This window comes from Ranitomeya variabilis, chromosome 4 (genome assembly GCF_051348905.1).
Source record: "Ranitomeya variabilis isolate aRanVar5 chromosome 4, aRanVar5.hap1, whole genome shotgun sequence".
NCBI lineage: Eukaryota > Metazoa > Chordata > Amphibia > Anura > Dendrobatidae > Ranitomeya > Ranitomeya variabilis.
The window spans coordinates 639,545,737-639,560,516 of record NC_135235.1 but is presented as its reverse complement, the minus strand read 5'-3'; the positions used below and the strand labels follow the sequence as shown (position 1 = coordinate 639,560,516).

General features: G+C 47.0%; 1 protein-coding gene across 1 annotated transcript in view; it reads left to right on the top strand.

Annotated features, from left to right (window-relative positions):
• Window positions 1-1,259: 1,259 nt before the first annotated feature.
• The window catches only part of LOC143767236 (uncharacterized), an 82,926-nt gene continuing 69,405 nt past the window's right edge, over window positions 1,260-14,780 (top strand). The window contains exon 1 of the mRNA XM_077255421.1: window positions 1,260-1,365. The gene's annotated coding sequence lies outside the window, so the exon portion shown is untranslated. The remainder of the gene's footprint in view (window positions 1,366-14,780) is intronic.

The window sequence follows — 14,780 nt, the reverse complement described above, 5'->3', positions numbered from 1 at the left end:
CATTCAGGATCCAGGGAGAGCTGGGGATATTCACTGCATACCATTCAGGGTGCTTGCTGACACACAGAAAATCATTGCTAAATACTAAGGGTACTGTCACACAGTGCAATTTTGATCGCTACGACGGTACGATTCGTGACGTTCTAGCGATATCGTTACGATATCGCAGTGTCTGACACGCAGCAGCGATCAGGGACCCTGCTGAGAATCATACGTCGTAGCAGATCGTTTGAAACTATCTTTCGTCGCTGGATCTCCCGCTGTCATCGCTGGATCGTTGTGTGTGACAGCGATCCATAACCAGGGTAAACATCGGGTTACTAAGCGCAGGGCCGCGCTTAGTAACCCGATGTTTACCATGGTTACCAGCGTAAAAGTAAAAAAAAACAAACCGTACATACTCACCATCTGATGTCTGTCAGGTCCCTTGCAGTCTGCTTCCCGCTCTGACTGTGAGCGCCGGCCGGAAAGTGAGAGCAGATCACAGCGGTGACGTCACCGCTGCGCTCTGCCCTCACTGTACGGCTGCACTCAGTCAGAGCGGGAAGCAGACTGCAAGGGACCTGACAGACATCAGATGGTGAGTATGTACGGTTTGTTTTTTTTTACTTTTACGCTGGTAACCATGGTAAACATCGGGTTACTAAGCGCGGCCCTGCGCTTAGTAACCCGATGTTTACCCTGGTTACCAGCGAACCTCGGCATCGCTCCAGCGCCGTGATTGCAAAGTGTGACCGCAGTCTACGACGCTGGAGCGATAATCATACGACGCTGCGACGTCACGGATCGTGCCGTCGTAGCGACGAAAATTGCACGGTGTGACAGTACCCTAAGACTTTCAGGATCCAGGGAGAGCTGGGGATATTCACTGCATACCATTCAGGGTGCTTGCTGACACACAGAAAATCATTGCTAAATACTAAGACATTCAGGATCCAGGGAGAGCTGGGGATATTCACTGCATACCATTCAGGGTGCTTGCTGACACACAGAAAATCATTGCAAAATACTCAGACATTCAGGATCCAGGGAGAGCTGGGGATATTCACTGCATACCTGTGTGAAGAGAGGAGAGGAGATGATATTAGTTCTTTGCCATGGAATAACTGCTATAACTTAATGCTTTGCTGAATGCGTGCAACCCCACACATGCGTGCACCCCTAAGAATGAATCTAAATTAATAGGCCCCCAGTGCAGGGAGAGGACAGCGGGATTATGGGAGCTGGTTAGTTATAAATTAGGGTCAGCTGCTCAACACATCCTGGTGTGGATAGATGATCAAAGATGCAGTCCTGATAACATCTCTATATTAAAACCTCTTCTGTGATAAGCATCTACAGAGACCCCCCCCTGGAGCTACAACAGTGAGTACTGAAAACCATGTAACTGATAATGAATCCTAGCAAAGGAGTTGAATGACATGAAATTACCATTCAGGGTGCTTGCTGACAGAAAATCATTGCAAAATACTAAGACATTCAGGATCCATAAGAAATGTTATTCTTACACTCAGTTTTGCACTTGCAATCTCTCTTCTGGATCTCTCCATACCTCTGGGTAAAGGCTGCCAACACGGTTCAAAGAATCCACATCACCAGTGAGTTTTGTGTTTTGTCTGTTTATGTCCGTATGAGAGTTGAAGAATAGAGTATTAAGATGATAATTGTTATCTGTATTATTTGTCAATATCCTAATTGGTTATGTATTTGTTTAGTGTGTGTGTGTGTAATACAGAGCTGGGATAGGCTCTGTGCAGTGTTGTTGTTTTGGTCATTTTGGATTGGCAGTACATTATATGATGCTGTATTTTGTTTAAGGCCGTGGTTTTTGTTGTTTGGCCTTAAAGTGCTTTCAGAGTGTCAGTGGACACTGCTGCAGTTTTATTTATATAGAGTTGTGTTAATTCCAAAGTGCAAAATAGGCAGGCTGTGTGAACCTTGTATGTATGTCTATGAGCACCTCTGAATGAGATGAGAGGTGAGTAAATGAGTATAAAGGATAAATAAATAAATCCCTCCCTGATTGATGAGGGGTTCCATTAGGTGTGGTCCTCTGTATGTGACAGAAGACATTATTCAACTCAGTTTGAGCTGAATTAGGTGGAGTGATTGAGGTAAGGGATTTTCTTCTTGTAAAAATCAACTGAAAAGTGAAAGGAAAAAACAATCCCTGAATGAGCACGTATGAATGAATGATCACATAAGTATCATTACTTATCTAACTGTTGTTGAAGGTCCAGGATGAATGAATTGTGGATATTTTTAATGTACATTTAATTTACATCTGAGATTCAGTGAAACCCGTGTTAAATATGGTTTGACATTGGATAGGTTTCTATATGTGTTTTGGCCGGACGCGGTCAGGATCAGCTTATTCAAGTTATGCAATGATCTGCCTGAATAGAGAAACTGTTTTTAATTCCGAGAGGATGAATGTTTTGTAGAGATTAAGTCTGAAAACTGCTGCATTCCGTTTCTGTGTGGAAGACACCAAGCTCTTATCTGTGGTTAATACCTGATGGGAAGGGGAAGAAGCAAATCGCTGCGCGAATTGCTTGTGATTTCTCCTCTCTGTGCTGTGTGCCAGAGGAAGGGGGGCATGGAGCTGTGCATATTATGTCCTTGGTTTAGTACGTGCTGGGAGATTTGTGTTTAAAGCAATAGTACTGTATGTATTGAAGTAGAAAGAAATATTGTAAGTTGAAAGTGAAAAGAACTGTGCCTAGTTTTAGAAGGAAACTTGTAAGTGATTGTTTGGTTATCAGTGTGATTGAAAGATTGGTAAAAAGATTCTCCTGCTTCAAGTGAGTGATTGATATAGCAAATTGAGGATCAACGGAGGAGGTAGCCAACTGCACTGCTGATGTAGTAGGTGAGAGGCCTAACATATCTGGGCCTTCTTGCTACAGTCAGCTGGTGTTTGTTGCGGGTGAGAGGCAAGAAAAGCCTTCCCGCTCCATGGAGCTGAGCTGAAAGGTTAGAGGCTTAACACAGCTGGGCCTTCCTTTTCTAGCCAGTTGATCTAACGGGTGAGAGGCAGTTTTTAGCCTTCCCGTTACATCCTGTAGGTCTACCGGGAGAGAGGCAAGAAAAGCCTTCCCTCTAAATCTTGACACTCGCTCTGACTTGCTACGTGTGGCCACCCGTAGATGGTAAGGCACACTAAAAAGGGCATTTGCAGAATAAAGGTGAGCTGTCTGAGGAATAAGTTGAAGCCATGGGCAACTTGTTCTGTGTGTGCAGTCAGTGCCCCAATGGGATCCGCTATACAGATTGAAAAAGGAAGGAGTGAATGATGTGAAACCAATATTGAAAAAGGCAAAAATGCCAGTGAGTGGATGTTTGGATGTTCAAAAAGGCACAGACAAAGGAGGAAAATAGCAAGTGAATAAATGGCGTCTGAGAGAGTGCAGCAGGATGGAAGTAAGGTGTATTATGAATGTTTTAATGCTTAAAAGTCCGACTATGACTGACACATTACTGCTATGGTCATACCTTTGTATAACCAGAGACTCAGACAAGACAGATTTCTAAACACTTTGGTCAGACAAACCCAGGCTGGAGAAATACTTGTATGATCCGTGCTGCAACCCGACCTAAGAGAATTGCACTGAATCCTGTCCAGACAAGATCACATGTAGTGACATAAGAAGCTGACACAGGATAGTGGGTAGTGGGGACATAAACTTTTGGGAGTAAGCTGACAGTAATCCATCCTTTTGGGAAGGAGCTGTAGACCAGCATGTCATGTCACCCCCAACCGGTCATCTAGTCACCCCCACCACCAGAGAACCAACCACATCAGGTAGGGTAAGACAGATACAGGAGTATTATCTCTGGAGGCCCTCTGACTAGCTAGCTATGCTAAAACAATTGGCTGACCCTAAGAACCAACCTTTCCCATTTTACAGACAAATGACGACAATATGATAGACGTGAAGTGCACCTGAGCAGACCTAGAGAGTTGGTGAGCACAAAAGCAGGTGACGTACTAGGACGCAAATTAAGACTTTTACAGATGTGACAAAAGGAGAGTGTAGAGATGTACTTTGGACAGTTACAGCTGAAATGGGCAGACATGGGGTACAGTCCCATAAACCCACTTGATGTTAAAATATTGGTAAATACATTCATTGACGGTATGACCAAAGGCTTACGAGACACAGTACAGACAGCCAGACCAGAATGGAGAAATGTAGATCCAAAAGACCTGAAGGTTCCTAAAGTAGTTGAACAAACTAGGACAATAAGACGACGTGTCATGTATGCTGGAGTACAAGGAAAACAGTAGAGACGTAGTAAGGGACCTAAGGACTTAGAAACAGTAAAGTGCTGGAATTGTGGAGAAAATGGACACTCAGACCAATCTTCCACCTTCTTCACCTCCAGACTAGGAAACTGACAACCCAGTGACAAATGTGTGCCCTGTTCTTGTCCCCTCCGGACCTGGTCCTGCCTTGATGACCACCATACCAATGCGGGGAGGGAAAGAGATAGAATTCTTAATTGACACTGGGGCAGCTGGAACTGTGGTACACAAAGATTTGATAATGCCAGACATGATTACTGACGAGACTGTGGAACGCGTGAGGGTAGAGGGACACGCGACTGAAGCCCCTATGACTAAACAAATAAGACTAGAATCACGAAACAGCCAAGAGGTGCTTACAAACTTATTGTTAGTGACAATACCCCTATAAATTTGCTGGGAGCAGATGTGTTGAGTGCTATCCAGGCCACCATACAGTACTCTCCTGAGGGTATTACAGTCACAAGTACCTTTCATTTTAAGCACTTGGGGCAGAGGGACGCCAGGGTCTTCCACGTGCATATTATACCACAGGTAAATCATGCCCAATTATAGTTACATTTAATTCCATTCATTTGCCCGTTTAGTAGTTTTCCTTACACAAGATGGTATAGTTACCGTGTATTTCTAGGTTGTCTTCATATGATATATAGTTTTTTAGCCATTCATTATATTGGCTCAAACCATAGTCACTGTTTATTTGTCTTTTCCACTTCTTATGCCTTATCGCAAGCAACTGGCATTGATATTTGGTATTTTTCAAATCCCTTCTTTTGTATTTGGAACTGTTAGTTATGAATTTATATAGGGCTGCTACTTTCTTAGAATAAGCTTGTGCTTTGCTGTGGCCTATGACATTGTGCTCCCCCATTTTATGACTCAGCACATTTCGTAATTATATATATATATTTTAATATATATAATTTTCTTTTGGTAACATATTTTGTGAATCAAATTTAGTTCTTAAGGGGTACTCTACCCAATCAAATATGGGTGTAAATAATATTTGGACATTAATGTGTGATTTATATAAACACTTGTGTAATATTGCAGAACTGGTGTATATGGCAAGAGTAGTGAAAGTAGTACCTGACACCAGAATGTCTGAGGACGGGGAAAAGAGTCAGGTAACAGACACCGTTTGGGCAAGGGGAAGATCTGATGTGGGTTGGCTGCCCATTCCCCCTGTCATGATAAATTAAAAGAAGGAACCACTCCTCTTCGGTTAAAGCAATACCCCTTAAGTCTAGTCAAATCAATGGCCCTGAGCAGGGATATTTAAGAGTATATAAAGGCAGGGGTTCTAGTGCAGAGATCTTCTCCCTGCAACAACCCTTTGTATCCCATTAAGAAAAAAAAGGACCCAAGGGTTCCCCTGACACTTACAGAATAGTTCATGACTAACGGGCTATTAATGATGTTACAGTGAGTGTGACCTCAATTGTCCCTAATACATTCACCGTACGGTCACTGATCCCAGCTACATCAAAATGTTTCACAATCACTGATTTGGCAAATGCATTCTTCACCTCCTCCACAGATTGTACTGCTACAGTACGTGGATGACCTCCTGCTCTGCTGCCCGGACCAGATGTCCTTGCTGTGGCTTTTTAGCAGAAAAGAGTTGCAGAGTCTCACGTGACAAACTACAGTATTACAAACAAAAGGTGACATTTTTAGGCCACAATATTGCTAAAGGTACAAGACGCCTGATTAAAAGGAAAAAAAAAAAACAGGCAGTGCTGACAAAACAGCAAAGAGGAAAACAGAGACCGATAGCTTTCTACTCAGCACAATTAGACCCAGTGATTAGAGGGTCTCCTACGTGTGTCCGTGCTGTAAGAGCTGCTGTATTACAGCTAGGCATGTGAGCTCACACTGACTTTTTCTTTTGACAATTTGTTCCCCACATGAAATTAATGCCATATTCGTACAAGTTCAACTAAAACACCTGTCTATGGCTAGACAGGTCACACTTGAATGTGCTCAAATACTAATTCCTGAATACGTCACCCTCAAAAGATATAATATTCTGAATCCAGTCACTCATCTGCCTGTGGATTCAGAAAAGGGGGAATTTGGTGACAGTGTTGGCAGATGGGAAAGAAAAAAAAAAAGAGTACTTTGGTGACATGACGCACGAACATGACTGCATAGGAACTGATGAGTCAGGAGACAGTGGGTTTTACACATGTTCATGGAAAAAAAAACCTGTTCCTAATGCATATTTTGAGGTTTTTATTTTTGTAGATGGCTCCAGATACCACCAGGATGGGTGGTTCTACACTGGATATGCAGTAGTATCCTCACATGAGGTAATCCAAGCTCAACCACTCCCTCCTCACATGTCAGTGCAGGAGGCAGAGTTGAAGGCACTCACTGAGGCGTGTAGAGCTGCTGCAGGTAAAGTCGCTAATATTTACACAGATTCGTATTGTGCATGGGTAATATCCCATGATTATTGCCCTATCTGGAGAACTCAAACAAGGAATACGCACCACCAAGAACCATAAGTTAAAAAGTATACAGCTTTATTGAGAGATAAATATATAAAATTACAAGGGATGTAGCAGGGGTTAGCCAAAACAGGTGTAGAAACACAGAGAGGCCAGGCAACGAGCAGGCATGTATCTTTACAGATTAATGAAATTGCTCCAAAGTGTGTCAACTCCCCCGGAAGAAGGCTTGAGCGCCGAAACGCGCGTAGGGGACGGTGGGCTACACAGGGCTCCAGGCTTATCCAGGTAATACAACATGACTGGTTGATTTTTATCTTGAAACTTTTTGGTGGCGTTCTCAGAGGTGTTTACAGCCCCTCTGTTGCCCTTGATTGTTCCGTGGCGTGCACCTAATTTTTGGGTTGTATAATTATAATTATGAATTGACACACTTTGGAGCAATTTCATTAATCTGTAAAGATACATGCCTGCTCGTTGCCTGGCCTCTCTGTGTTTCTACACCTGTTTTGGCTAACCCCTGCTACATCCCTTGTAATTTTATATATTTATCTCTCAATAAAGCTGTATACTTTTTAACTTATGGTTCTTGGTGGTGCGTATTCCTTGTTTGAGTTCCGTCTATCTTTGCACTGAACCTTATCCTTATTGTTTCCACATTTATTATTGTGATGTGGATATTGGCCTTGTGTATATAGGCCCTATCTGGAGAAGCAGAATGTTTCTTACATCAGCCAATAAGCCCATTAAAAATGCAGAGCTGGTGAAACAATTAGTGGAGGCATTGACGTTACCAGTCCAGGTTGGCATCGTCAAGGTAAAAGCACACACGGACGGTGACTCTGTGGAGGTAGAGGGCAACAGAAGGGCGGACGAGGCTGCTAAAGTAGCAGCAAGGCAGCCTAGGGAGCAGTGGACGGTGGCAGGGAGTCAGCGTATTCCAGCCACACTGAGCCTAGATGTCCTGAAATCCCTCCAGCTGCCCAAACAGAGAAGGAACATGGGGAGAATGGGAGCTGAGCTGAACTCAAAAGAAGTTTTGGGAGAATAAGGATAAATTGTATATACCAAGGTCCCTGTTCCTAATTATGGCGCAAGCAACAGATGGCCCCACTCACACCTTAAAATGTCACATGTGTCCATGGTAGATGCCTTCTGGATCGCTCCTGGTTTCAGTTACGCAGCCGCAAAGCTAGTACAGTCATGCATCATCTGTGCACAGCACAACCCAGGTAAAACAGTAAAAATCCCTAAGAAAGCGACACCCAGGCCTCTCTACCCGTTTCAGAGACTGCAGACTGGCTACATACAGCTACCCAAGGTAGGAGTGTGTGGGAAAAAAAGAGGGATTTTTGGTACTTACCGTAAAATCTCTTTCTTTTAGCCTTCATTGGGGTACACAGGACAACCATGGGTGTATGCTGCTGCTGCTAGGAGGCTGACACTATGCAAAAAAAGGAAAAGGCGTAGCTTCTCCCTCTCAGTATACACCCACCGACAGGCACCAAGTACTGTTGTGAATTCCGCTCTTGGGCTCCCTCCGGTGGTTGTAAGTGGCACTTTTGTGAGTTCTGCTCTTGGGCTCCCTCCGGTGGTTTTGAGTGGAATGGCTGCTTCTTGGATTTAGCATCAGCAGCTGCTTCCACTGATCGTCTTTCTGGCTCGGCTATTTTAGTCTGGCCTTATCCCTCAGTCAATGCCAGTTGTCAATTGTTCCTGCTTGGAGTCACAGCTCTTTTGGATTTCCCTGACACTCTGACCAGTTCAGCAAAGATAAGTCCTTGCTTGTCCTTTTGCAGTCCACTTGTTGTGGACTTAATTGTTCAGCTTATTCTATGTTTTTCTCTTAGTCCAGCTTATCAGTATGGATCTATTCAGCTAAGCTGGAAGCTCTGGGCAGCAGATTTTGCCCTCCACACCTTTAGTCAGGTGTGGAGATTTTTACATTCTCTGCGGTGGACTTTTTCTAGTTTTTACTACTGACCGCACAGTGTTCTGTCCTGTACTATCTGTCTAGCTAGAATTGGCCTCCTTTGCTACATCTTGTTTCATTCTACATATGTCATTTCCCTCTTCACTCACAGTCATTATTTGTGGGGGGCTGTCTATCCTTTGGGAATTTTCTCTGAGGCAAGATAGCTTTCCTGTTTCTACCTTTAGGGGTAGTTAGCTCTTAGGCTGTGACGAGGTGTCTAGGGAGTGACAGGAACATCCCACGGCTACTTCTAGTGTTGTGTTAAGATCAGGAACTGCGGTCAGTATAGTTACCACCTGCTCAGAGCTCGTCGCATGTCGTTCCTAAATCACCAGTCCATAACAAAGTACCTCAGTTAGTGCAAAAAGCAGTAGGAGAAGCGACAGAACTCATAATAGTAAAAGTACCAACTAAGCTAGGGCCTCCAGGCCCTAAACACGGTACCAGAACAAATAAGTAGGGAGGGTGCTGTGTCCCCCAATGAAGGCTCCAAGAAAGAGATTTTACGGTAAGTACCAAAAATCCCTCTTTCTTTATCGCTTCATTGGGGGACACAGGACAACCATGGGACATCCAAAAGCAGTCCCGGAACAGGGTGGGTAGAAAAGAAATGAGAAAAGGTCTTAGGTCGGCTGGTGTGCGACCGCCGCCTGCAGTACCTTCCTACCAAGACCTGCATCGGACGAGGCTTGGGTATGAACCGGGTAGAACCTCGTAAACGTGTGCAAACACGACCAGGTTGCGGCCTTGCAAACTTGCAAGGCGGGAGCCTGGTGGCGAACAGCCCAAGAAGCTCCGACAGCTCTGGTGGAGTGAGCTCGCACCCCCGAAGGAGGACGTGCCTCATGAAGACGGTACGATTCTGAAATTGCCGAGCGAATCCAGCGGGAGATAGTGGATTTAGACGCTTGAAGGCCCTTCTGACGACCCTCGGAAACAACAAAGAGAGAATCGAATTGACGAAAGGGAGCGGTTCTAGAAAGATAGACCCGAATGGCCCTGACCACGTCAAGCTTGTGAATGGACTTCTGCAAAGGATGAGCCGGAGAAGGGCAAAATCATGGAAGGACTATGTCCTCGTTGATGTGGAAAGCCGAGACCACCTTGGGAAGGAATTTGGGAACCGGTCTAAGAACGACCTTATCCTGATGAAGAATCAGGAAGGGGGAACGGCATGACAGGGCTGCCAACTCGGAGACCCTCCTGATAGATGAAATGGCAATGAAGAAGGCGACCTTCCAAGAGAGAAGGGAAAAGGGCACGTCCTGAAGAGGCTCAAAGGGGGCAGCCTGAAGAGCACCAAGGACCAGGTTAAGGTCCTAAGGATCCAAAGTAGGACGGAAGGGAGGGGCGATATGCGCAACTCCCTGTAGAAATGTCCTAACCCGGTGAATGGAGGAAAGGTCACTATGGAAGAGGATCGACAGAGCGGACACTTGTCCCTTGAGTGTGCTTAGGGATAGGCCCGAACCGATACCAGACTGGAGGAAACCGAGGAGATCCGGAAAAGAAAAGGAAATTGGAAAAAACTTCATTAGTTTCACCCCCCCAGAAGAACACTTTCCAGTACCTATGGTAGATACGGGAAGACACCGGTTTTCTGGCTCTGATCATGGTCTGTATGACCTGGGGAGAGAGACCAGAGTTCTTCAAGACTGCGGCCTCAATGGCCCTGGCATTAAACTCAGCGACTGAGAACTCTGGTGGTAGAGAGGTCCCTGCGAGAGGAGGTCTGGCCGATCCGGGAGTCTCCAAGGAGTATCGGCAAGCATATTTACGAGCTCAGCGTACCACGGCCGCCTTGGCCAGTCCGGTGCTATCAGTATGACTGGAATCCCTTCCAACTTGATCTTCTTTACCACCCTTGGAATCAAGGGGAGGGGAGGGAACAGGTAGGGAAACTGAAACTGGGACCATGGAATTACCAGAGCGTCGTGGCCGATGGCAAGAGGGTCCCGGGATCTGGTGACAAACTGAGGGACCTTGTGGTTCATCTGGGACGCCATAAGGTCGACGTCCGGCGTACCCCAGCGAAGGCAAATTTGTTCGAAAACTGCGGGATGGAGAGACCACTCGCCCACTGCTAGACCCTGGCGACTGAGGAAGTCAGCTGCCCAGTTTTCGACCCCGGGGATATGAACGGCTGATATGGCCGGAACGTGGCGTTCCGCCCACCAAAGGGTCTTTGCCGTTTCTGCCATTACTTGGCCGCTGCGAGTGCTGCCCTGGTGGTTTAAGTATGCCACGGCCGTGGCGTTGTCTGACTGGATGAGGACGGGGAGACCCGTCAGAAGAGACTGCCAGTGTATTAGCGCAAGGAAGATTGCCCTGATCTCCAGAAGGTTGATGGGAAGAAGAGCTTCCTGGGTGGTCCAACGGCCATGAGCAGTGTGATGTCAGAAAACTGCTCCCCAAACGAGTAGGCTGGCATCGGTAGTGATGACCTGCCATTGAAGGGGAAGCAATTATATTCCTCTCAGGAGAGAGGAGGACAGCGTCCACCAGGTTAGGGACTGCCAAACCTGGGGAGGAAGGTGGATGGGGCGGTCCAGGGAATCCAAAGACCTGTTCCAGGTGGATAGGAGGAATAGCTGGAGAGGGCGAGTGTGGAACTGGGTGAAGGGAACAGCCTCCATGGAGGCCACCATCTTCCCCAGGACTCCCATGCAGAACCGAAGCGACCGGGGAGCTGGGCGTTTGAGCAGACGGACCGCTTTGAGGAGAATTGAGAACTTTTCCTCTGGGAGAAGGACCCGAGCTAAGTTCGTGTTGAACACCATGCCCAGAAAGGACAGTCGTTGGGACGGAATCAGGGAGGACTTGTTCCGGTTGATAATCCAGCTGAGACGGGTTAGGGTGTCCAGAGAGACCTGGAGACTCTGAGCACAGTCTAGACGAGAGGACCCCTTGATCAACAGATCGTCCAGGTAGGGGATAACGAGAATCCCCCTGGAACGAAGGAGGGCCATGACCGCCGCCATGATTTTGGTGAAAACCCTGGGGGCCGACGCTAAACCGAAAGGGAAAGCCGTGAATTGGTAATGATTGTCTTCAATTGCGAGGGAATCTCTGATGCCGTACACAGATGGGGACCTGAAGGTACGCATCTTGAAAGTCGACCCAGCAGAGGAACTCCCCGGGTTCCATGGCGGTGATCACTGACCGCAGGGATTCCATCCTGAAGTGGCGAGGTCAGACGTGGCCATTCAGAAGCTTCAAATCCGGGATAGGGCGGAGAGACCCGTCCTTCTTTGGGACTACAAAAAGGTTCGAGTAGAACCCGGAAAAACGTTCTTCAGAAGGAACGGGAAGTACAACTCCGGCGGCAACCAGAGACGCCACGGCTTGGAGCAAACCGGGTAAATGGGACGGTTGTTTCGGGGGACGAGAGAGAAAGAAGCGATTTTCCGGGAGGGTAGAAAATTCAATCTTGTACCCGGAGGTAAAAATGTCTCTAACCCAGGCATCGCTGATCACTGACAGCAAGGTGTCTTTGAAGAGAAGAAGCCTGCCTCCCACCCTGGGAATATAAAATAAACCTGGCACTCAACTTGTGGAGAATCTCTTTTGAATTTATTGACAAAAGAGAAGCTCAATAAATTCAAAAGAGATTCTCCACAAGTTGAGTGCCGGGTTTATTTTATATTTACATAAGGTGTGGGATCCTACCCGGGCACCCTCACGGGGTAGTGCATACGGTTCTTTCTCTTCCCATTCCCACCCTGGGAAGACTCCCAGGTGGGGCGACCCGTCACTTGGAACGGTATCTGTTGGAAAGAGGTCCGGACTGCCTGGGGGGAGGAGCCCTGAACCTCCACATGGGAGCTGGCTTGTAAGAGGGTTTTGCGATGAGGAATCTGAGGCTGCAAGCGGCCGAAATGGACGAAATGTCCGAGGACCCTTTGAGTTAAAGAAGCGTTTTGGCTTGGGCAGGGGGAGAGAGGTACTCTTGCCACCAGTCGCGTCAGAGATAATTTGATCCAGACGAGCACCAAAAAGCCTGGAACCTTGAAATGCTAAGTTGGTGAGAGACTTTTTGGAGGTAGCATCTGCATTCCATGCTTTCAGCCAAAGAATGCGGCGAATAGCGACAATGTTGCTGCTTGCCCTGGCCGAACAGGCTGCTGCATCTAGGGAGGCAGTGAGAAGGTATTTTCCTGCGTGGTTAATCTGGTCTGCGAGGTCAGCCAGCTCGGTAGGGGAGGCCGAAGCCAGATTGCCCCAGCGGAGAATCTTGGCCCAGGCAGAGATGGCCTTAGCCACCCAGGTGGAAGCGAAGCTGAGACAGAGGGAAGCACCCGCTGCCTCGAAAGCTGACTTGACCAGTGCCTCAATCTGTCTGTCCGATGCGTCCTTAAGTGACACGCCATCCGGTAAGGAGAGAGCCGTCTTGGAAGAAAGACGGGAGATCGGCGGATCGACCTTGGGAGACTCATCCCACTTAGAAAGAAGGTTGGCGCTAAAGGGATAGAGCACGTCGAGATGTTTTCTACCCGAAAAACGCTTTTCAGGATGTTCCCAGTGTTTAGACAGTGTAGACTCAAACTCATCATGGAGAGGGACGCTTCACCCGCTTAAAAGAAACAGGGGAATCCTGGGGAGAAGCCTTGTCTTGTTTTAGTTTGAGGATTTGCGAGATAGCCGAAATAAGACTATCTACGACAGCCTGCATGCTAGAAGTCTGGTCTGAATCAGAGTCAGAACCAGACTGGGAATCCACATCAGACGCAATGTCCTCCTCCGAAGAGGGGAATTGGGAGGAGGAGAGCAGTTTGAGCGCTGCGGAGGGACCCAGAGAACTAGATGAAGAGCCAGAAAGAGTCCTCTTTCTAGAGCGGCTGACTGATTTGTCTCCCTGAGGTTCAGGGTCAGGTGCGACCGACTCGCCATGGGGGACGGTCGGAGCAATGGTGGCTGTAGGTAGCTGTGGAAGACGTTCAAGCGCCTGGACCAGGGACTGAGACACCTTAGTCAAATCAGAGACCGACTGTGAGATAGCAACGGCCCACTCAGGGGGAGGGGGAGGGCCCCCATCCCGAGAGTCAGAAGCTTCCTGCGGGGTAGACATGGCAGGAGGACTGCAGGACTGGCAGAGAGGCGACGATTGGCCTACTGACAACTTTATCTTACAACGAGCACAGGAAGGGAGGCTCCAGAAGAGTTGAACATAAGGAGATTCTGCAGCGCTATACTACAAAAAAGACTAAGGGGCCTATATAACGTCGCAATCCTACCACACCACAGAGCAGAGTTATCTGTGTCCCCAACGCGCGATTCTCCTGTGCACGGAGCTGCAGAGACAGGAAGTGCCAGCGGTGAAGAAGGGGCGGAGCTGTGCTGTGAGAATAAGCCAAGGCTCCTGATAGGGCCGTGCCAAAAGGGAAGGGCGTGCCCGAGATGTAAGAGCCATCCTGAGTGGAGGAGGAAAAGAGCGCCCGAAGAGGGGGCGTGGCCGGCCGCGGCGGTGAAAACGAAAGTAAAAAAGCCGGGACTTTGTGTCAGGGAGAGTGTTATAGCAAATTTGTCTCGGGGTGAATTTAACCCCCTGTGTATATGCTGTGTCCGTTCCCAATTATTATCAGATGAGATATATTGAGCGCTCAAGAAAGAATGAATTCTGACACAAGGTGACAGTCTAACATTCCATCTCTGGAACTTTATTTCTTGATACATCGTTTTTTATAAAAGCGTATAAAAGGGAGTGGTTAGTAAATTAACATACAATTTAGCTATTATTTCATTGGCTGACTGAGTACATAATGCATTTAACTGAGTACATGGCATCTTCGAGCTATGGTCTACCTAGCAACAAGCTGATTTTGCACTCTCGGAAACATCTGTCACCCTTGTCCTGCTAGTCAGCAACATTCTGGGACATTAGTTTCGAATCATCTGCTTTAACTTCCCGTTTTTCTGGCGATCTAGACATAGCAGAAAGTCCCGAGGTCCGTCTTGCCTAACTCATGTGATTAAATTTGAGCAATTGATCATAAAGTAGCTGAATATATTTGCTTTTTATGTAAGGACATGATTTAAAGGG